The 23587-nt window shown below is 40.1% G+C and overlaps 1 protein-coding gene across 19 annotated transcripts in view; it reads right to left on the bottom strand.

Moving 5' to 3' along the window:
- dtnba (dystrobrevin, beta a) overlaps nucleotides 1-23587 on the bottom strand; it is a 397891-nt gene that overhangs the window by 290374 nt on the left and 83930 nt on the right. The gene's annotated exons all lie outside the window — the stretch shown is intronic.

The raw sequence follows: 23587 nt of genomic DNA, 5'->3' as shown, positions 1-23587 counted from the left end.
AATTACCAAAGCGAGTGATACCAACAACTGCAATTCACTGAAATTAAGATCACCATTATCCACTTACACCAAAATGGTGAAAAAAATCCCAAATTTATTGTTATCAACCAGAAATTCAGATGAGAATAATGGTGAGAATATTAACCACAGTATCACAATTGGGGAACTCTAACAGCACGTATGTGCATATTTAAAAATGGAAATTTTGGAGCTCCTATCAATGACTCCTTGCTCTTGCAAAATTGCCTAGTGTAATCAGCAGAAACCAGTGAAGTAATTGCAGCTATTTACTAACTATCCTGAATGCAAAAAAAAATCACTGAAAAAATTATGCCTGGCGCTGTCATGTAGTGGTTAACGGAACGCTATTACAGCGCCAATGACCCAGGTTCAATTCCCGCCACTGTCTGTAAGGAGTTTATACGTTCTCTCCCCGTGACTGCATGGGTTTCCTCCGGGTGCTCCAGGTTTCCTCCCACATTCCAAAGACGTATGGGTTAGGAAGTTGTGGGCATGCTATGTTGGCGCCGGAAACTTGTGGGCTGCCCCCAGAACACTCTATGCAAAAGATGCATTTCACTGTGTTTCAATGTATGTGACTAATAAAGAAATCTCATCTTAGTAATGTGTAATGGTATAGAAGGCCTAAAGTAATGCTCAACATTTTCACAGCTCTAAAAATAAAATTAATTTTAGAAGTGTAGGTGTAATTACCTTTGAGTAATCATCTCAACATTCCATCAATTTTTGCAATGATTTTTTGCAGTTTATTATTCATACTGTTCTCATGTAAATGTCCTAAATCCTTATTTCACTCACAGAAAATGCATAGAACAAAGAACAGTTCAGCACAGTACGGGCCCTTCAGCCCACGATGTGGTGCCAACCTATATAAACCTACCCCATGATCAATCTAACCCTTCCTTCCTACACAGCCCATAACCCTCCATTTTTCTTACATCCATGTGCCTATCCAAGAGTCTTTTAAATGTTCTGATTGTATCAGCCTGTGCCACCATCCCCAGCAGTACCTTCCAGACACCCACCACTCTGTAAAAAAAAAACCTACCTCTGACATCTCCCTGAACTTTCCTCCACTTACCTTAAACGGACTCTTTTAAAAATGTTTGAAAAATTGTTTGGAAATGTGAACTTTTTTTGCTTTTTTTATTTGCTGGCTTGCTGTTCATGAGAGCGCTTCAATGGTGTTAGGACAGAGGGAGCCTAAAACCTCAGGGATCACTAGAGCTTTGAGGGTTATCTTGTAGACACTAAGATCCCTCACTTTGCTTTTGGGTTCTATTTACTCTCAAGCAGTTGTAGCTCACTGGCCTACTCTGGACACTCAATAAATGTTGCTGAGACTGGATTAAGCAACTGCTAAAAAGTGATCGTACTCCTCTGATATCATTTGTTTCTTTGTCGAATAAACTGACTTTATGTAAAGACACATTGGTTATTCCATTGGGGGAAAGTGAATTGAGTTGAAGTGAATGGAATCAGAAACTATTTTGTCACAAAGCCTGCCAAGGATCAGATATGCAACTCTGTCAATGCTTCAAAGGTGTCCAAAGGTATTGGTATTGGTTTATTATTGTCACTTGTACCGAGGTACAGTGAAAAGCTTGTCTTACAAACTGATCATACAGGTCAATTCATTACACAGTGCAATTACATTGAGTTAGTAATAGAGTGCATTGAGGTAGTACAGGTAAAAACAATAACAGTACAGAGTAAAGTGTCACAGCTACAGAGAAAGTGCAGTGCAATAAGGTGCAAGGTCACAACAAGGTAGATCATGAGGTCATAGTCCATCTCATTATATAAAGGAACTGTTCAATAGTCTTATCACAGTGGGGTAGAAGCTGTCCTTAACATACAGCTGCAGAGAAATGCATTCTCAAAATAAACAACAAATGGGATATTAAACTTGTTTTTCATAACTCTTCTTATATAAAGCATAATGGCACGGCAACATTTACATTGCAAAAAATTTCCTTTTCTATCAAAAGCTTTTAACCAAATCATAAGACACATAACTAAAAGCCTTACAATATTAAAATGAACAACAAAAGCAATCAAAACCTTTTTAGAATGTCATTAGTCACAAATTGACAGTGTTCCATATTGTTGAACGTTTCCAAGCAACTCATCAGAAGAGAATAATACCACAATGCATTTCCAATCCATGTATGCAGCACCTATATCACATTATTTTGGTACAGCAATTTAATTTTTGTTTTCTACATTTGTGACTACCTTACAGAGGTCATTCTACAATGGCATTCCATGCTACAATAATACTGATGACACAAGAAATTCCGCAGATGCTGGAATCTGGAGCAATACACAAAAAGTACTGGAGGAACTCAGCAGGTCAGGCAGCATCTTATGGAGGGAAATAAACAGTCGACGTTTTGAGCTGAGACCCTTCATCAGGACTGGAAAGGAAGAGGGCAGAAGCCAGAATAAGAAGTTTGGGGTGGGGGAAGAGTACACGCAGGCAGTTGATAGGTGAGTCCAGGTGAGAGGGTAAGGTAGGTGGGTGGGGAGGGGGGAAGATTTAATAAGCTGAGAGGTGATAGGTAGAAGAGACAAAGGGCTGAGGAAGAAAGAATCCAGTAAGAGAGGGCAGTGGACCATGGAACAGAGGAGGGGAGATGGGCAGGTCATTGAGATGGGGGAAGGGAGCCACAGGAATAAGGCAAGACAAAGGAGTGTGGGGGAAGAAAAAGGGGTGGGGTTACCGGAAGTTAGCAAAATCGATGTTGAGGCCATCAGGTTGGAGACTCCCAAGGTGGAATATGAGGTGTTGTTCCTATGAGGCCAGATGCAGATTAATGTGGCAGTAGTGGAGGCCATGGATAGACATGTCAGTATGGCAGTGGGATGTGGAATTGAAGTGGGTGGCCACCGGAAGGTCCTGGCTGTCGCGGCGGACGGAGCGAAGGTGCTTGACAAAACGGTCACTCAATCTGCGTCGGGTCTCACTGATGCAGAGGAGGCCCGATGCATTGGTGAGACCCGACGCAGATTGGTTGACCGCTTCATTGAGTGCCTTCGCTCCGTCCGCCGCGACAGCCAGGACCTCCCGGTGGCCACCCACTTCAATTCCACCTCCCATTCCCTTACTGACATGTCTATCCATGGCCTCCTCCTACTGCCACTTTGAGGCCAGACGCAGATTATAGGAACAACACCTCATATTCCACCTTGGGAGTCTCTAACCTGATGGCCTCAACATCGATTTCTCCATCTTCCGGTAACCCCACCCCTTCTTTTTCCTCCCCCCTCCCCCCCACACTCCTTTGTCTTCCCTTATTCCCGTGGCTCCCTTCCCCCACCTTGATGACCTGCCCATCTCCCCTCCTCCATTCTTTATTCCACGGTCCACTGCCCTCTCCTTCTGGATTTCTCCTTGTTCAGCCCTTTGCCTATCATCTCTCAGCTTATTACATCCCCCCCCCCCCCCCACCTGGACTCGCTTATCACCTGAAGTCACCTGCCAGTGTGTGCTCCTCCCCCTCCCTTCAACTTCTGCCTTTTCAGTACTGATGAATGGTCTCAGCCCGAAACGCTGACTGTTTACTTCCCTCCACAGATGCTGCCTGACCTGCTGAGTTCCTCCAGCACTTTTTGTGTAACAATACCAATGACTCAAGCAAGCACCCAGACCCTGTCTAATCAAGGGCGTTCATCCTGAAACATCAAAATTACTTGTCTTTCTATAGATGCTGCCTGACCTGCTGAATGTTTCCAACATTGTCTGTTTTTATTTAATCCAGTGTTGGGCAAAAAAGAATGCCATTCTCTTTAGTATTAAGTACAAACTTAAAGAAAACAACTCAGCTGTCTGCATGTGAATGGGCAGTTTGCAAAATAATGAGCAATTGCCCAATATAAATAGAGTGTTATTTCTCTGGAGACTGGCAATCTGGTTTTACCTTTCTGGTAACTGAGAACGTATTTTTATTAGGTTAAGTGGTTCATTTTCAGTTTTTATTTCCAATCATACTACAATTCATTCAATTAAGCTGAACTCATATTTCCAAAATGCAAAGCTGTTGAATAAAGTAATGTTGCTTGGTGCAGAAATTGTCTGTAGTATTGAAGACTTGCTTTTATCATTTTAAAACCAAGTCTTCCCTCAACATCCTACATTTGAAGAGTTGTAATGCAACAATGCCATTTCCACAAATTATCATGACAGCTCTTGGTGACTAAAACATTATTGTGATTATTTTTTAATTTACTCTGCTTCATTCTAATGATTTACACATCTGTTCTGTTCTAAAATCTTATATGAATTTTCATTCTTGACTGGAGAACAGGTGATCACCAGCTTTATTGCTTGAGCCGTTCACTCCACTCTGCCTCCATTCACCATAATGTTTGCTTTTCTCTGTTCAAAGCAACTTTTTCCGAATGTTGGTTCCTGCAGAAGCAATGTATAAATTCTGGGGCCATTGATGCAACTGTGTTTTACCCACTCTACTGTATCACAGTGTGGCATGCAAAAAATCTAATGCTTTGGAGAACAATGTTGATTGTCAGAGTTCTGGCCTTGTTCTTCAGTTGAAGTAGTTATGAATACACACTATGAGAACCAAATTAGAGCCACAGAAACAGGCCTTTCAGCCTACCAAATCCATGCAAGCTTTTCTTTTAAAGTTTAAATGAATTTACATAAAATTCATGACCAACGAATGTGGGTAACAGATGCAATTTTCCACTCACTATTTGCAATGTTGAATGGAGTTCAGTGTTTCAAAACTCAGTTTACCTGAAGTAGAAATATTTCACATTCCATAATAAAATTAGGAAGTAACTTTCAAAGTTTGTTTTAGTACCATCAATAAACAGGATCAAAATTAATATCCACTAAAATAGAGATACATATTGGCCTGTGTCTACTCAGCTATTATGTCAAAAAAGCCACTAGAACAGATTTCCCCAGAAATGCCTGCAGAATTCCACTGCCAGGCTCCGATAATGGGGCCCCAGTCCTTAGGCAGCCTGATTGACAAGCTGCAAAACCTTCAAGTGGGATCTGGGCTTCACTAGCGCAAAGCCTGCAAAATCATGTGAGCTGTGGGCTAATAAAAACTGCAGTTTTATAAATGTAAGGGCTTTGGTTGGACAAGTATTTAAATTGCCAAGTAAGTGCGATTTGGATCACTATCCACAGGGAGACTGCTGCCATGGACAGGTGGATGGAGATGGTAGCTGGGAGGGGGATTTAACCAGTGGTCAGAAAGAAGAGAGCAAACATCAGTAGTGACTAGTGGTGGGGAGGGGGTGGGTACAATATTACTGATCAGGTCGATGGGACTGTAGGAAATACAGTTTTAGAACATAGAACATAACAGCAGAGTACAGGCCCTTCGGCCCATAATGCTGTGCCAACATTTTATCCTGCTCAGGCTCCCTTTCTTAAATGAAGGAACAACATTTGCCACCCTCCAATCATCTGTGCCCAATGAGGATGCAAAGATCATCACCAAAGGCGCAGCAATCTCTTCCCTTGCTTCCCATAAGAATCTTGGATAGATCCCGTCCGGCCCCAGTGATTTATCTGTCCTAATGTTTTTCAGAAGTTCCAGCACATTCTCTTTCCTCACATCGACATGCCCTAGTGTATCAGCCTGTCGTACGCCAGCCAGCCTGCCTTTCAAGGATACTTACCTCAACCCTTCTTTTCTGCTTTCAGCTGTCTGTTTTCCCAAGCTTAGGAAACCCAGCTGTGATTATCCACAAAAATGAAGGCAGGCAGCTTCATTGTAATATGTAAACGACCAGCTGTTATAAGCAGACCGGTTTGCCTCATCTGACCAGGACTGTGCAGTCCAGCTCATTTTCCAAATTTTGTGCAATTTAACGTCTAACACGAGTCCAATCCATCTCCATCTGGAAGTTCAGACCAACTGTTTATGATGGAATCAATGGTAAAATAGTGCTGCTTCATCGAGTTTACCAGAAGCCAAGTAGGAGGTGTTTTCCACATTTGCACAAACCACGGGTGGGGTAAATCTCCAGTCTCTACTACAGTAAAACGATTCTTCCATGGGAACTATGTTGGTAGTAGTGAGGCAGATTCACATCACCAAACACTATGCAGGGCCAGAATGGACAGAGGCAGGTGGGAAGCAGGTTCTCCACTTTGACACACTTGATCAGACGTCGTGGAGATGTGTGTGTACATCTAGGGACAAGCCTGAAGTGGTCAACCCACCCCACCCACTCTCCAGAAACAAAATACTAAGGGCTCACCTACAATACCAAAATATAATATTGCAGCAGCAGTATCAAACTTGTGCTGCACAACAATTGACATCATTACTACGTGCCAGCTGGCCTCAGTGTACAAGGGCACCATATACTCAGAAGCACTAGTTCCACTTCCAATTATGCACACAACAAGGAAATGCTGTTCATATATCACACAATCAGTTTCACATTCCTAACACTTCATAAATGAAATTCTAGATGGATATTTAAACTTGCACACAAGATGCTATCCATCAACTAACAGAAGGAAATTACAATATTACATGGGCACGGCACTTAATTAAGGTGGGATTTTTTTTTTATAGATGTTTCTTCTTAAACTTCTGGATTGTAACAAATGTTATTAACCACCTTCATCTGTGAAAAGCCACCTTCCAAATTATTTACTACCCAAGAACACCCCTTGATGTGAACATGTTAAGAGTGATGGCAATACTAAAAAAAACTACTCAGAAGTACAGAATGGTTACAGCATGGAAAGAGACCCTGTCCATTCTGTTTCTACCAGCTCCAGCTAGTCCCACTCCCCTTTACCCTGCAAGTGCTTTCCTTTCTGTTGCTTACCCAGCTCCCTTTTGATAAAGGTCACAATTGAATCTGCCATCACGACTTCTGGCAGTGCATTCCAGACCCTAACCATTCACTGCATTAAAAAAGCTTTTTCCTCATGCCACATTTGGTTCTGTTAACAATCAATTTCATTCTACGTCCTCTGATTCTTGACCCTTCCACCAATGGGAAGTGTTTCTCTTTGTCACTTTTGTCTAAAATTTTCATGATTTTCAGTGGCTCGACAAGATCCCCTCATAAACTCCTCGATCCTGAGAGGAACAACACCAGCTTCTCCAGTCTATCCTGAATTCCCTCATACCTGGAATCATTTTGGTAAATGTATTCTGCACTCTTCCTGAAGCTTTTACCTCTCTAAGTGTGGTACCAAAAAACAATACTCCAGCTGCATCCGAATCAGCGTTTTATCAAAGTTTATCATGATTTCCTTGGTCTTGTACTCTATGCCTTTCATTTTTAAAAAGTCCAAGGTCCAGTATGTCTTTTTAACCACTTTCCCAACATGCCCTCCACATTCAATAAACCTTGTGCATTTACTCCCAATCTCAAATAAAAACAGAATGCTGGAAATACACTGCAGGAAAAGCAGCATTTGTTGAGATAGAAACTGAATTCAAGTTTCAGCTGAACTTTCATCAGAATCCTGCACACCTTTAAGAAATGTGCTGTCTTGATTATACATTTCCCTCATTTCGTTCTTCCTACCAGAAGGCATTTTTCATTTCTCGGCATTAAATTTTATCTGCCACGTACCTAGCCTTTTCCCAGTCTGTCTATATCACTTTGAAGTCTCGCTGTTCTTTAATCCCACCACATTCCTCACTCTTATATATTTTGCACCAGGCATCCTCGTCCATCTGGACCATGAGGTACCAGAACTTAGGTTTCTGATCATTTTCAATGCAGCTCTAATTGCAAGAGTGGTGAGAATCAGGTTCGAATTTCAGGCCATATTTTCTATTAAACAACCACTCTGGAGACAAGTACCTGGAATTCTGCAGTTGGCAAAAAAAAATTACTGCAGCAGATTGCCTAGTAATTTCATGTAAATACAAGTGTCATTTAAACAATTAATAGAAAGCATCTCTTTTTAAAATTCTCATACGTGGTTGACTTCTGACATCCAAGAAAAAGAATAATTCAGAATCCAGCTGGCATCAAGTGTTTGTGTGTTAACCTAATGATAGCATCATCTTTTATTTCAGTGGAGCACCTGCAGCACAGGCATTATTGTTAAGATGCCTGCCTTGCTGAACATCAGCTCAAGGGATGCTACAATCTCTCAAAATTTTCCCACTCAAAATTATTTTCTATCTACTTAAAGTAGGACCAAAACAAAATGTCGAGAGCAAATGTTTACATTAAATTCTTTGACCCAGCCTAGATTCTGAATCAAGAATGTTTTTATTTGGTTTTCAAAGTAAACGTGGTTGGAAAATGTAATCTATAATTTGCTTTTAAATCAGTTAACTCAACAAATCACTTCAATTGACAGATATTACTTTCTTTGACTGTCCATTCAATTTGGAATATTTTAACTGGTATTCTGAACTCCAACATATTTACCAACCAAATAACACTACAGCATGGGGAGGGGCAGCTCTTGGGCTATTTTGCCAGGTCAAGCTCTGTTAAAGTGTTTTTGAATTACTGCCACTCCCTTGTGCCAAGATAACTCAAGTTCACAATGCTAACATTGAATCACAGCTTCAATAGCCCATTGCCCAAAGACTGACTTACTTTTAAAATCAGTTGCTGAACTCAATATAATCAACATGATCATTGTTGACCATCTATCTCAATACCACATTCCCACGTCCTCCCCATACCCCTTGATGCCTTTTCTGTCTAGAAATCTGCCCATCTCCTTGTTAAAAATATACAGCGACTTGACTTCCACAGATAGCAAATTCTACAGGTTCCCCATCTAGTGAATAAATTTGTCCTCATCAAGAACCTAAACCTCTTACCATGTAACCTGAGACTGTGACTCCTTGTTCTCACCTCCCAAAGCAGGGGAAAAATCCTCCCTACATACAGTCTTTCTTGCCCGATCATAATTTTGTAAAGTTCAACTAGATCACTTTTCATTCTTGCAAGTCCTTGTGAATACAAATCTAGCCAACTTAATTTCTCCCTGTACAGCAACTCTGCCAACCCAGGGATTAGGTTGGTGAATCTTTGTTGCACTCCCACTATGGCATGTATATCCTTTCTTAGATAAAGGGACCCTAACTGCAACAATACCCCATGTATAGTCTCACCAAGGCTGTATAATTGCAGCAAGACATCCTTACTCCAGTGTTCAAAGAAGACCAACATACCATTTGCCTTCTTAGCTGCTTGCTATACCTACTTATTTGCTTTAAGCAAATGGTGTACAAGAACACCCTGGTCTCTTTGTACGTCAGCACTTCCCAAACACCATTTAAACATGTCAACTTCTTGTTTTTCCAACTGAAGTCAATAATTTCATCTACGCTCTTGACCACTTGATAATCTGCCAAAGTCTCTTTGCATCCTGCTTACAATTTATAATCCCATTCTATTTATTGTTCTCAGCAAACTTCAAAATATTACATTTGATTGCTTTATCAAATCATTGGTATGTATTAATAATAAAATAGGCCCAAGCACTCAACCCTGCAATACCCCACTAGTTACTGTTAGTCACCCCAAAGTCTCCCTCTGGTTCCTTTCCATCAACCAATTCACCATCCACACCAATGCATCAACAACCTCCCCCCGCAAACCACATGATTCAATAATGCACACTAACCTTTAATGTGGGCCTTGAAAATCTATGTAAACAACAGCTATTGATTCTCCCTTATTTATTCTGCCAATTACATCCACAATAAGTTCCAGTAGGTCTGTCAAACATGATTCCCTTTCAGAAATCCGTGTTGACTTTGCCTAATCCTGTTGATACTTCCCAAGTGCCTTGTTAGCTCATCCTTTACGATAGGCTATCACATTTTCTCCACTGCAGGTCCTCGCCGGGTTAGAGCAGGGTTCAGATCCTGTGAACTATTCATAACCCGAACAGTTTGCAAGTCAGAAATTCAGCCATGAAACGAGTTCCAGGTGACATAAGATGCCTGCAGCCCCACTGCTCTCCCAAGCATTCATTTTTGTACATGCTGTTCATAAGTCTGGCATTCGTAACCTGGGGAGGACCTGTTCTGATGATAGACTAATGGGGCTGTTATTTCCTGTTTTCTCTCTCCATTTTCAAAAAAAAAATCACAAGGCTAGATGCAGAAAGCACTTCACACTCCATACAATTCTGTAAAATGATAATCAATACATCCGATATTTCCACAGCTACATCCTTTAGGACTGTGAAATGCAAATAATGAGATCCTAGGAATGTACCGTCATTCGGTTCCACTAATTTTTCCAATACTGTCACCTTACTAACAATAGTTTCCTTTACTTTCTCATAAGAGATTCTTGGCTTCCTAATATTTCTGCAAGGTTACTTGTACTCTTGTTTAATTGCCCCTCCATTTCCCTGTTCATGATTATGAATTCTTCAATACAACTACACACCTACATACAACTTCACTCATCTTTTTCTTTTTTTTAAACTTATTTGTCAAAGTGCTTACAGCCTACTTATGTTCCCTGTAAGTTTATTCACATATTCCATTCTGTTCTCCTGATCTATTTCTTTGTTCGCTTTTGCTGAAATCAAAACTGCTCTCAAACCTCAAGTTTGCTACCTTAATTGGCAATTTCACATGATGTTTCTTTGGATCTAATAGTATCGCTCACTTCTTGGTTAGCCATAGTAGGAAGCTTTTCCTTTTGTATTTGTACAGTAGACAGCAATGAATAACTGCTGCAATTCCTGATTTCATTCCTTAAATGCTAGCCATTGCAGAGTACCTGCTTTTCAATGAAGCTTCCAACTTATCAGAGCTAACCCACTCCTCATATCTCCATAGTTTCACTTGTTTAGATTTGAAACCCTAATTTTGGATGGAACTACTTCAGTTTCCAATTTAACAAAGAACTCTGTCATGTTATGTTCGCTCTGCTATTAATGGATCTGCACAATATGGATATCAACTTAAATTTTCTGACGTTGAGGATAGCCAGTTCTCCTGGTTGGCTGCTCTATTTAATGGTCCAAAAAGCATACTCCGTGAGATATTTCTTCCACTGTATTACTGCTGATTTGGTTTGACCAGTCAATAAGTAAAATAAAGACATCCATGATTACTGTGGTTCCCTTGTTGCATGCATCTTTAATTTCCAGTTTGATGTCAACTCCTACATTATGATTACTGTGTGAAAGCCTTAAGAGAATTTCCACCAGTGAGTTCTGCCCTTGGTATTTCCTACCTGCAGCCAGATCTTCATTTTCTGAACTAAAATCCTTTCTCACTATTGCATTGACTTCATCCTTTACCAGCAATACCACTCAACCCCCTCTTCCATTTTGCCTGTCTTTGCTAAATATTAACTGAGGATACTTATTTCCCAGCCTTGATCACCCTGCAGCCATTTTTCCATTGTGGCATTCATATTGCATCCATTCATACTTTTACACACTATTAATTCATACACCTTGTTATGAATGCTTCACACATTTAGATATGACACCTTCAGATTTATCTGAATAACTACTCTGGATATCTTAACATTTTTATATTGTTCCATAGACCCATCTGTCTTACTGCTTTTTGTCTTAAATCCAGGCATTATATGTGAATGCACTCTTTTGTTTGCACAGTCCCTTGCTGAGATAGTCTGGTTATCCCTACCCCAATCATTTCCACTGGGACTTCCCTTCCCATGACCCCTCACGCACCTTGTTTAACTTAAAGCCTTATTTATCTCTCCAGCCGTTATTCGATTTGCTAGAACTCTGTTCCCAGCATGATTCAGATGCAGTCCATCCCAAAGGAACTGCTCTCTCCTTCCCCAGTCCCAAATGCCATTACCACATGAATCAAAACCCCTTTCACCCACACGAGTCTTTGAGCCACACATTCATCTCCTTTATCCTACTAACCCTGTAACAACTTGCTTGTAGTTTGGGTAATGATCCAAAAATGATTTACCTTTGTGGTTCTACTTCTCAATTTAGCCATTAGTTGCTCAAACTCTCACAGCAGAACCTCTTTCTTCATCTTACCTACTTCACTGGTAAAGTTCCCTTGTCACCCAGAGGAGATGTCCCCCACCCCGGCATCAGATAGGCAACAGATCCTTCAGGTCTCTTTCTCCTGGCTGCAGATAAAAATGTCCATGCCCCTATCTATACAGTCCCCCCATGCTTGGCTACAACCACATTCCCTTTAATACCCCTTCACTTGCATGTCTTCCTGCATAATAGTGCTGTCTGTGGTTAGTTGGCTCATCCCCTCTGTTTCCACATCCAACCACAGGGGAAGAAAGAACCTCAAATCTATTGAGCAAGCACAGGGACTCTGGCTCCTGCAATACTATCTCTTGAGTTCCTCTGCCTGCCTCACCCACCATGTGTCAATTTCTAATTATTTCATATAAAATGAATGGCCCGAGGAAATGATCCTGGTAACTTTCTCAGTCCCTGACATCTTGTCATGTCTGCAACTCAGACTCCAGCTCTTCAATATGGAACCAAAGCTGCTCAAGCTGCAGACATTTACAGCAGGCGTAACCACCTTGGGGAAAAAATGCCCACAAACTCTCACATATTGCAGCGATATTTTAATCTGTATAAGAGCTTACAACCTTTTCATCATGTATATTCAAATATACAGGAAGGAATGAAAGACTGAATTCACTGCAACTCTTAATATTAAATGTAATTTCATGTTTTGGACATTTTGTACTCAGCTATTTACCAGGATGGAAGAAGCTATTTTGACAAGTTGGAGAATCTAGAATTGGATGGTGTGGGTGGGGGCAGGGGCATCTGTGTTAAATTTCAGCTGGACCTTTCAGTCATGAAGCTGGCCCTACATACAAAGCAAAGTAGAAAACAGCAATTGATGCTCAGTTGTTAACTTAAGTTTGGGATCAATAGTCTTCAACTGGACACTAGAATACAGTCCCCTTACTGTTCCCATTTGCCCACCTCACCTCCCTTATTTGGTTTCATGCTCCACATCCCTTTCCCATCATATTCCACCATCTGCAGCTCTTTGATGTCTCCACCTATTACATCCCAAGCTCCACTGCTGTTTCCACTCTTCCCTCCTTCACCTGTCAATCACCCAACCACACCGGGATCCACCTATCACTTGCCAGCTCTTGCTCTACCCCTTTTTACCGGCCATCTCTCCTCGATCTTTCAGTCCAGATGAAGGGTCTCGACCCAAAACGTCAACTGTCCGTTTCCCTCCACAGACATGCCTGACCCATTGAGTCCCTCCAGCAGTTTGTTTTTTCACTCCTGATTTCAGCATCTGCAGTCTCTTACGGCTCCATTGGAACACAGACAAGGGGCTAAATCATTTCTGTTCTTGTATTCTTATTCTATCCTTATGGCAAGATTGGGCCCAATACAACTGCTATCCCAATTTATGACCCTAGCTTCTTCCTTGAAATGCTGAATATTTCTTGCAGCCGTAGTATAAATAGCTCAAAACACACTGCATGATTCAAAAGTTTGACTGAAGCTGATAACTATATGTAATGAATGACATTTTAATGGTTTTACCTTTTTCAGACAGAAAATACAGAGCCAGTAAGTGATTTGTCTCACTCCAAAATACTGGGTATTGGTAGCTCTACTCCAGCATTATTCCTGTGTGCACTGCGGTCTGGAATCGAGTAGTTATACTTGGCTGTTAAACATAGTCTCTTCAAGGCCACAACTGATATTTCCCCTATGGGAAAATTACCTAATTGCGCACATCCTGAGGTCAATTAATGTTACTGCAAGTTGTTCCCAACTGCCAGCTACTTAGTTCATCTCCTTGCGGAACGTCAGGTTACCTTTGGTTTAGAGAAAAATAACAAGGAAGAACCGCCTCTGTATCTTTGTTGCCAAGCAGCTGCCCCTATCTCTTGGACATATCAGAGTATGAAGAAAACACAAAATTTCAAAGTGCAGAAAGAGGCCATCCAGCCTGGTGTACCAGAACCAAGACCATTCTTCCATCAGTTGTGCACAGCCTTGTATCTTGCCCCGTTTCAAATTTGTGATCAATTTTCCCTGAAAAGATGCATTGGTTTCTGCATCACTTAATTGACGCTGAATGTTCTGTACACCAGTGATCTTCTGAGTAGAAGATTTTCTTCTGATCACTTGTTACTCTCAATCCCCATTTTAAATTGTTCAGCATAGGTCCCAGCCTCACTTACTGCACTCTTTCTGACAACCAATGATGAGATATTAGCTTTTTCTTTCTTATCCCCCAATTCAAAGCTCTTCATAACTGTACAACTGGTGAAGTCTCATCTTCAGTATATTTGCACTGAAGTCATTAAGGTTAAAATTTCACATCTCGCTTCATAATTAATTTTTAATCATCCCATTTGACAGCACGGCAAATTGAAATAGCATGCCCTCTAAATCTTAAACATCTTTCTGTGATGGTATTCCCAAAATGCAAACTAATTATTTTCATTAATTTTATCACAATCAAGAGCATCTCCAGCAACTGCTCTCTCATGGGCCTGCATCATTACCTCTATCATTCTTCAAGTTTCTACAATCCCCAATCAAAACACCCACCCTCCACCCCCAACTTGCCGGTCTACAAACCGTCCCTAAGCAATATCATTCAAAAAAATTCAGTTTCTTTACCTTAAGTGGTTAGAATGAGGGGCTGCCTACCTGATGGAGTAGTTGGAGCAATTGCACTTTTTTAAGAGAAACTGATAAGCACACCGAGAGAAAAGGACTAGATATTTTGATAGGATTAAGGGAAAAGCAAGAGGGTCAAGTGAAACACAGATACAGGAGAAGTGGGCAATCGGCTTGCTTCGATACTCTATATTCTATATAAGCTTTGCAATCGTCCATGTATATTTTGACAGCACACAGTGCTATATCTTCACCACTCTTTTGTCCCTTCAACAGTATTGTCAGACTACTTGTGTGACAGCCAGATCTGATTGATTTCATGCAGACAAACATTGGAGGATGCCGATCTTGCCACAACCCGACTAAAACCTTTATTCCAGCTACTCCAACGCCAACCTTCTATTCTTCTGCCTTCATCAACTGAAGTACTGCCAGCCTATCTCCAAGCAAATGCCTCTCTTTCAATCACTGTGCTAGTTCCATTCCACTGGTTCTCCAAAGCCTGCTTTTATACCTCTTTCTTCAATAAGACCCTCTTTAAAACTTATCTTTCACCTACCTTATTGTTAACCCACTTACTTGTTGTCAACATTTGTCAACACAGTTGTCAACGTTTTGCAAGCTTGGTTTTGGGAAATGTCATATTTCACCAAGGGCAAGGGCGAGAACGAGCAGACACAGAAGAGGAAAATTATCCCAAGTACTTACTTATAGTACAATCTACTTGGGTTACTACTCAATGAACACGAATACGCTACAGAATTTTTGTTTCACAGTTCCATCCAAGTGCAAGGTTATGCTGGTTTATTGTGGCAACTTGGTAATCGAAGGCAGTGCAACTTGACTAACTGTCCTTAGCTTACAATGCATTACAAAGGAAGTTGGTGCAGAACATACTTTAATTTGCTATGGAATTTATATTCTGGAACACAAACACTTTATAATAGACAATTTGTTGGTGGCCAGTTCAAATGTATGTTTTAACCCCTTGAGATTACACCAAGTTGAAAGATGAAGCTATAAACCAAGTGCAAACTTTAATGTTTGGGAGCAGATTGCTTGCGGTCAGTTTGTTTCCTGGAAGATAAAATTACCTGCCCAACCTAAGAAGGTATTCTAGTTGCATGCTTACATTGTTTTTATGTAATACAACACTTAGAAAATCTAAGGGAGAAAGCCACAATTGTTCAAGCTATATTTTTGATAACAGCAAATAATTCATAATTTACACTTTCTTGGTTCTTGCAATTGGAACATTCAAATTGAACACAGAACTCCTTCACTGAAACTAGGGTTCAATTATAAAGAGACAACAGAAATACATGAAGCAAAAACAGGAAATGTGGGAAACACTTAGTAGGTCAGGCAGCATCTGTGCAAAGGGAAACAGAATCAACATTTCATTTCAATTACCTTTAATCAAATTTTCTGTATTTGTTTCAAACTGGCAGCATCTGCAGTTTTTTTTGCATTTGAAAAATCTCCCCTCTTTAGGAGCTGCAAGGGATTAATGTTGCATCTCCATATTTGTGGGTGCACAAGGAATCTTAGTGGTGACTAGAAGAATATTTCTGCTCTTCTTGTCCCAGGAAAAAAACCTTTAAAATTTTATCTATCCGAGACTCCTCTGATCCAAGATCAGCTTCGGGACAGCATTATTCAACCTGAAATACCTAACTCAGAAGTGCTAGGCATTAAAGTTGCGTAGAAATCTGATTGACATCATCAGATACAACTTCAAAACACTTCATGGGATTCCTCATACCAAGGCTGCCTGCACCAAAGTCACAAAACACTCATGAGTTCATATAACAGTAAGAGAGAAGAGGGCTCAATTGTTTGGCCATTCAGGTCAGCTTTGCAACATGTTAATTAGATTATATTGATCAGAAAAAGTAATTTCAGAGCAAATTGTTCTCCATGCTTATTTGGCCACAACAACACCACTGCTGTGTCCTTCAGCATGAATAATGCTCCACACAAAAAAAAATTCCTACTGTTGTCATCGTCATATTGAACAAGACAACTCTTCCACCAGAGTCCACATGGATCTGACATAATTGGACAATTGCTGGACTGAGGACGCAGGGCGGGGCTGGACAAGGTATTCTGCACTGCCCTGGTGAACTCATGAATTAATTCCCACAGATTTCACAGGTATCAGGATCAGGAATTTGCCCATTGAAACAGCACCATTTCAACCCGAGTCAAGCACAGCCAGCCTAAAAGGAGGAATCAGCTTCTGGAAAGGTAAGGAAGACTTTTTACTTGAATTATTGAAGTTGCCTTCAAATTTTTTTATTGTTTTCCAGAGAGACAAAGAATGTTTGCGTGCACATGTGTATATTTTAAGTATGTGTATGTATTTGTGTGTTCTCAGTCTTTCAACCATATCTTAGATAGGCACACGAATGTGTGGGAAAGGCAAGGAAATGGATACTTAGGCAGAAAGGATTAGTTTAGTTGGGCATTTGATTACTAATTTAATTAGATCGGCACAACACTGTGGGCGGAAGGACCTGTTCCTGTCCTGTACTGTTCCATGCTCTATTTTCTTCTCACAGGTCTTGAGCAGTTCAAAAAGTTTCTAAACATCACACACATTTGAACATTCCAACAGCAGCTTTTTACAGCAAATGAGCCTGAGGATGCGTCCGCACCAGCTGTCAGTGTAACTGGCCACTTCCAGCGGGAGAGGCCCTGCATCTCACCAATGACCTGGAGCCAGCCGCCCAGTGGCAGGAAGCCCCCACCCCTTGATCAACTGATTCTTAAGAGGACAAGATCAACTTCATCCTCTCCTGCAACCCATGCAACATTTTTCTGCTTTGAACTACCTCAAACTATCTCCATCTCTGGGTCCACCTGCTGTCCAAACATAATAAAACTCTCTTCACCTGAAAAAGTCGCATCTTTGATGGTGCTGCATCAGCAGATTTTCCAGACTATCGAATATTATTCTATTAATACTCCAACACACTTTTAATTCACTTTTGGTGTTCAGCAGAATAATTTTTCCAGTGAACCCAGCAAGTTTAAAGGGAGCACAGGAAACACAACTCCGGTAAGTTTGAAGGGAGCAATGAATCTGGGCTCTGGTAAGTAGAATGGAGTGTGGGAACCAGGGAGCATGGGAACCAAAGTCTTGGCATGTGGACGAGGAGCACAGCAAACATCACTTGGTGAGCCAGATGCTGAACCATTGGGATTTCCGTGTCATCTGATAAAGGATTAACTGAGTTTTACTGTACTTTATGGAGACAAGCAACTGTAGTCCAGTATTGCTTCTGTTTACGCTGCTAGTCTCTTGGCCAATTCAAGCACCTCCTATCCTGTGGGGAGAATGTTCTCTATAGGTTTGAATATTTGTATTGACAGAGGTCTTTTCCCACATTTACAGAGTGGGCAGAGGTGAATCTCTGCTTCCTCCACAAACAAACTGAAGCAAGCTGGCTAGTTACAAGGAATTTAACACTGAAGGACGAAAGCATTCAGGTTCAGTATCTTATTATTTGCCTTCTATCCACCACACAAGGCAAAATATTTGAAGACATAAGCTACACGTACAGCCTCCACCGCCTACCGCACCATATGCTTTGATGGCCCCATTCTGTTTCGTCCAACAGTCAAACAGAGTCTTCATTCTGTATTTACACTGCCAATTTGCAGAATCTGACAATTTAATTTCAAATTTCTATTTCATACAGTCCATCAAAATAGACGTAATTTGGGTGCACTGCAATTAAAAATTGGCAAAAATAAAATGGTGAGATCTGAAAAACAGAAAATCTTACAGCAAACAAAACTGGCCAATATGTCATGTTTGCTGAAAAAACTCAGAGCAGATCTCTGGCATCACGTACCTTTCATTGCATAAAAGTCAAAGAAATTCTTATCATTTTCAGCCTCGTATTAATTGCTAGCACATAAAATGGTTTATTACCAAGGTGACAGCAGAGTGTTAAAAATTAAGCAACATTTCCGATCTTTGAATTTATCTGAGCCAAAAGACTCAAATTGACCATGAATATTTTTGCAACTTTTGTTTGGTATGCCAAATCTTTCATCTTGTATATTTTTATACAATGCATCATTGGCTTCTTTTGTGAAGGAAATTACTTTTGCCAATTATTTCCTTTATAATCATAATATAAAGTTGTTATTTATTTTACAAACAATACCCAAAGTATGATCTAAAATATGAACTGCCTATTTTCAGCCTTAATCAACTTAAAGGGGATAGAGCAGGTCTAGCAGTGAAAAAGCAGAATGCATTTTGAACATTATTGATCCCTATTTATCCGCCTTTACTCAAGCACCACGTGGCACTGACTGAAACCTGCTTTCGATCCCAGAAACTCCCATTACTGTTCTGCCTTAGATACTGACAACTTCTCTTCCCCTGAAGTCTCCATGAAGCATTGAACATGACAAATCCCACAGTTTGAGAAATAATTAAGAGGACTTCCTTAACATGCTTCAGACATAAAAAGAAGAAAAAGTTCCTGGTTTGACAGAGAATATATATAAACCACCCCTTGCCGTTACATTTTGTTCTTCACTTTCACTGGTTTTGTTTTCAGTGCTTCTTTAAACTTTTGTTCCTTCAAATAAGTTTCATATCAAGATGACTAACACAGTTCCTTGTTACAATTCATTTCTTTCTTAGGATCTCAAAACCATGGTAATCCTTAATGTCTCCTTCTTCCTGTGATTGTTCACCCTTTTGAGACCCAAATTTGTCATTCCCCAATTCCTAACTGATGAATTGCATCACCTTGCTTTTACTCTTCTTCACCTTCGTGGCTCTGTCTCTTCAACAAGATTTCAAAATAAGAACCACTCATGGTCAGTGAATTAAACTCAAGCACAAGAGAAAACAGGCTTTAATTTTCTGACAAGGCAGAATAAGCTATCTATCAGCAGACCAGACTGATGTACTGTTTCAACAATTTTGTTATATGCCCCTGATGCATATAACGTTTTAGGTTCTGGGTAATGCTGGCATTTATTGCACATCCACAAATGCCTATGAGTAGAGCAGCTGTGGATCTGGTGTCACACACAGGCCACACTGCACAAGGACAGATTTCTTCCCTGAAGGACAACAGTAAATCAGATGGGTGTTTACAACAATACACTCATTCCCTGGTCTCCAGTACTAAAACTAGATTTTTAAATATTCCAGATTGTTAAATGAACTTAAATTCTACAGCTGCCATTGTGAAAATCTAACCCAAGTCTCTGGATTGTTAATGCAACAACTAAACCGTTGTGCCACTAGAGTTCTTCTCTGTATACAGCTTCAAAGCAATTATGGTGCTTTGATAATTATGCTTACACACAGGTCTACATGTTCATCCAATCAGTGAGGATTGGTAACAACATCTCCTCCTTGCTGACCATCAACACAGATGCACCTCAAGGCTGTGCACTTAGCTCCCTGCTCTCCTCCCCATACACACATGATTGAGTGGTTAAGCACAACTCCAATGCCAGATACAAGTTTGCCAACAACACCACCGTTGTTGGACGAATCACAGGTGGTGACGAGTCCACGTACAGGAGTGAGATAAGACACCTGGTCGAGTGGTGCCACAACAACAACAACCTCTCACTTGACATCAGTAAAACGAATGAACTGATTGTTGACTTCAGGAACAGGAAGGAGGGTGAACATGTGCCAGTCTACATTGTTGGATCAGCAGTGGAGTGGGTTAGCAGCTTTAAATTCCCGGGCGTCAATGTATCAGATGAGCTGTCCTGGACCCAACACATAGATGCAATCACTAGGAAGGTACACCAGCACCTTCACTTTCTGAGAAGGTTAAAGAGATTCAGCATGTCACTGAACACTCTAACAAACTTCTACAGATATACTATTAAAAGTATCCTGACTGGTCACATCATGGTTTGGTACGGCAATTCAAATGTGCAGGGATGCAAGAAGCTGCAGAGAGTAGTGGATTCAGCCCAATAGATCCCTCCCCACCATCTGTCGCATCTACATGAGCTGCTGCCTGAAGGCAACACCTATCAAAGAACCCCACCATCTGGGCCCCACCATCTTCTTGCAGCTACCATTGGGCAGGAGGTATGGAAGCCTGAAGTCCCACACCACCAGGTTCATATACAACTACTTCCCTTCAACCATTCGGCTCTTGGACTAACTTGCACATCCCTAATCACTACCTCAATACAACAACACTGTGACCACTTTGCACTACAATGGACTTTGGTTTTTTTTGTTCTAATTGTGTTCTTTCTTGTATAATTGATGTTTAATTTACGTTTTTCTTGTGAATGTTGTGTATCTGATACTATGTGCCTGTGATGCTGCTGCAAATAAGGTTTTCATTGCACCTGTGCATACATATACTCATGCACATGACAATAAACTCTACTTTGACTGTGGCACATGCAAGGCAATCAATCTTACTGCAAGATATACAACATTCCTTTGGAAGTGTTATTTCTTGACTATTTTCTTCCTGTTGTGATCATGTTTTCAGTGAAACAGAGCAAAGTAACCAGATTTATCAATGCCCTGTAGCACTGTATATTGGGAGTCAAAACTAAATGTGGTGCATCAGTGAACCAAGATTAGAGGTCAAAGGAGAATCAATCCAGGATATACAGGCATAATTCAGATTCAATTTCATTCTATTATATTTAAATCATAAATTCAATGCCTACATTTGTATGGAAATTATAAACATCAAATACTAATTTCATGACAGGAATAAATAACTAATACAGCAAACACACAAACTTATGCAGAGTGCACATCACTGTGAGGTATGAACAAAATGAGAAAAGTATTTGAAATTATAAACCCTGGTGTAAGTATCTTCAGAAATTTAGCACATAAAAGTCTAATGCATTGTGAAATACACCAGAGATCTTGAAGTGATTGAAGCAGAGAGTCTGTCAATACCTCAAAGGATTAAAGGAAAAAGGAATGAAGAAAAGTGAAGAGTGGGAAGTGAAGTAATGATTAGGCTACTGTTGACGAGGATGATAAACTATATCATAAAGAGGTCTGATCAAAACTTGTGCATTATTTTGTGTTTCATTGTAAATATCTTTCGACCACTTCTCCATCTATGCATTCTCTCCGTCCTCAACCCCATCACTAAAATAAATTTTAGCCATTTATTCATATGGTATTCTTGAGACCTTAATGTATATTAATTGACAGCTGAATTGTCACTGATTATGAAACAGATTAGAATAGACCAAGTACATCAACAGTTTGTTATAAATGCAAGTTCTTTCTCTTAATCTCTAACTCTAGCACATCACTTACAATGCCATATATATGCCTAGCATATCAAGGTCATCATTAAAGTAATGGGGGCAATTCTCATCAGATAAATACTATCCTTAATGAAAGACTGAAATCCTAGAAACCAATGTAACAAGAGACTAAGGTTTTCTATCTTATCATACAGCACACACCTCCTCATTCACAGCTGGCACTGAGGTTTAAAACTACCAAAGGCAAGAAGCTTTCATGATGAAAAATGCAAGGCAAACTGCTCAGCACAATAATCCAAGCATAAAGCAGCACTGGATTTCAAAGATATTTATAAGTGGGACAACCAAGTTTCTCAATAATGAAACCAATTTTCAAAGTACAAGGTTCTCACGTGAGATTTCAAACATCATCCTGTAGTTCTTCCTTCCTTGCTGCATGACCTGGATCTGGAGTGTTCAAGAAGAAGACCTCTGATCAATTTTCAGAGTAGCACAATTGGAATTGAAGGATTTCATCCAGCGGGTGGTAAAGGAAAGGTCTTGGTTCCCCCTGCCCCCATAGCCTCCTGACTGACAGAAATGAGATTGGATCATTGGACAGAATAATGGCATTGATCATAACAGCAAATAGTCTTTTAGCTGACTCTCATCTGCGGGTAAAATCCCTATGGAGTTATTCAGAAGGACCAGTGAAGAATAACTGTGCTGTTATAAATGAAAATGTGATTTTTTTTGGTTCAGGCCCACACACGTAATTGCAGGTCTGATTTAATGCTACATTACAGGTAGATTGCAGCAAAAAGGAGGACAGGCACAATACTATCAGCATTCTAATTATAGCTCAGAGAAAGGTGGGGTATGGATAGTAGTGTGTGTTTCCAAACAAACAATTTGTATCATCTTTATAGAAATCAAAGCACCTTGAACAAAGGGCATAAAATGAACAAGCTTGGACACATTCTTTCATTTTCATCCACACACAAAGCTTGTTCATTATCTGCAGGCAACAATTTCAAGACTATATAATTATTGCCAATCTACTTTCAATTCAATATTAACAGGCCAATAAATATCATATTCAAGGTTGATCACACCTAAAGACCAAATGAATAATTCGAATGGGTTTCTCCAGATTAGAGCTTGCATGTATATTTCTTCTTAAGGCCCTTACTTGTTTCAGTTCGATTCACTTTATCCAGGGCTAGGTTACATGGAAAATAAGAGAAGTCAAAAGATTAATGCTTTTACATAGTGCTCCTGGAGCAAGGAAGTGGATGAATAGCTCCAGCCTTTGCTCTTTATCACAACTGCTAGAACATGTGTACCTATGGATGGTCAGATGAAAACATAGCAATTATCACTACAATATCTTCCACATTTAAATATTCAGACTTTGTCTCACATTAGTCATGAAAAATAAGTCATATACGAGGTCCGCAAGTGCTGCTATAAATCATGCTCCAGCATAAACTGAGAAATGTTAAAACATTTTCTTCGTTTTCCATTCACAAATGTGACATATCAAAATTATCTTGTCTCAAAGCTTTACTTCATTTTTTCCATTGAGAAATGAACCAAAAGAATGTTAACCTTTTCCACAGCCAAATATCAAAAGACACCAATCCAAATGCTTTACTATTTGATAAACAATACATCAAAGCATTTCTTTGTTAGAAAGAATTAAAAATGTTTCAAAATATTTACAATCTGCAAAAC

Source organism: Pristis pectinata, chromosome 10 (assembly GCF_009764475.1).
Source record: "Pristis pectinata isolate sPriPec2 chromosome 10, sPriPec2.1.pri, whole genome shotgun sequence".
Classification (NCBI taxonomy): Eukaryota; Metazoa; Chordata; class Chondrichthyes; order Rhinopristiformes; family Pristidae; genus Pristis; species Pristis pectinata.
The sequence above is the reverse complement of the archived record's forward strand: the minus strand, read 5'-3'. Positions and strand labels throughout refer to the sequence as shown.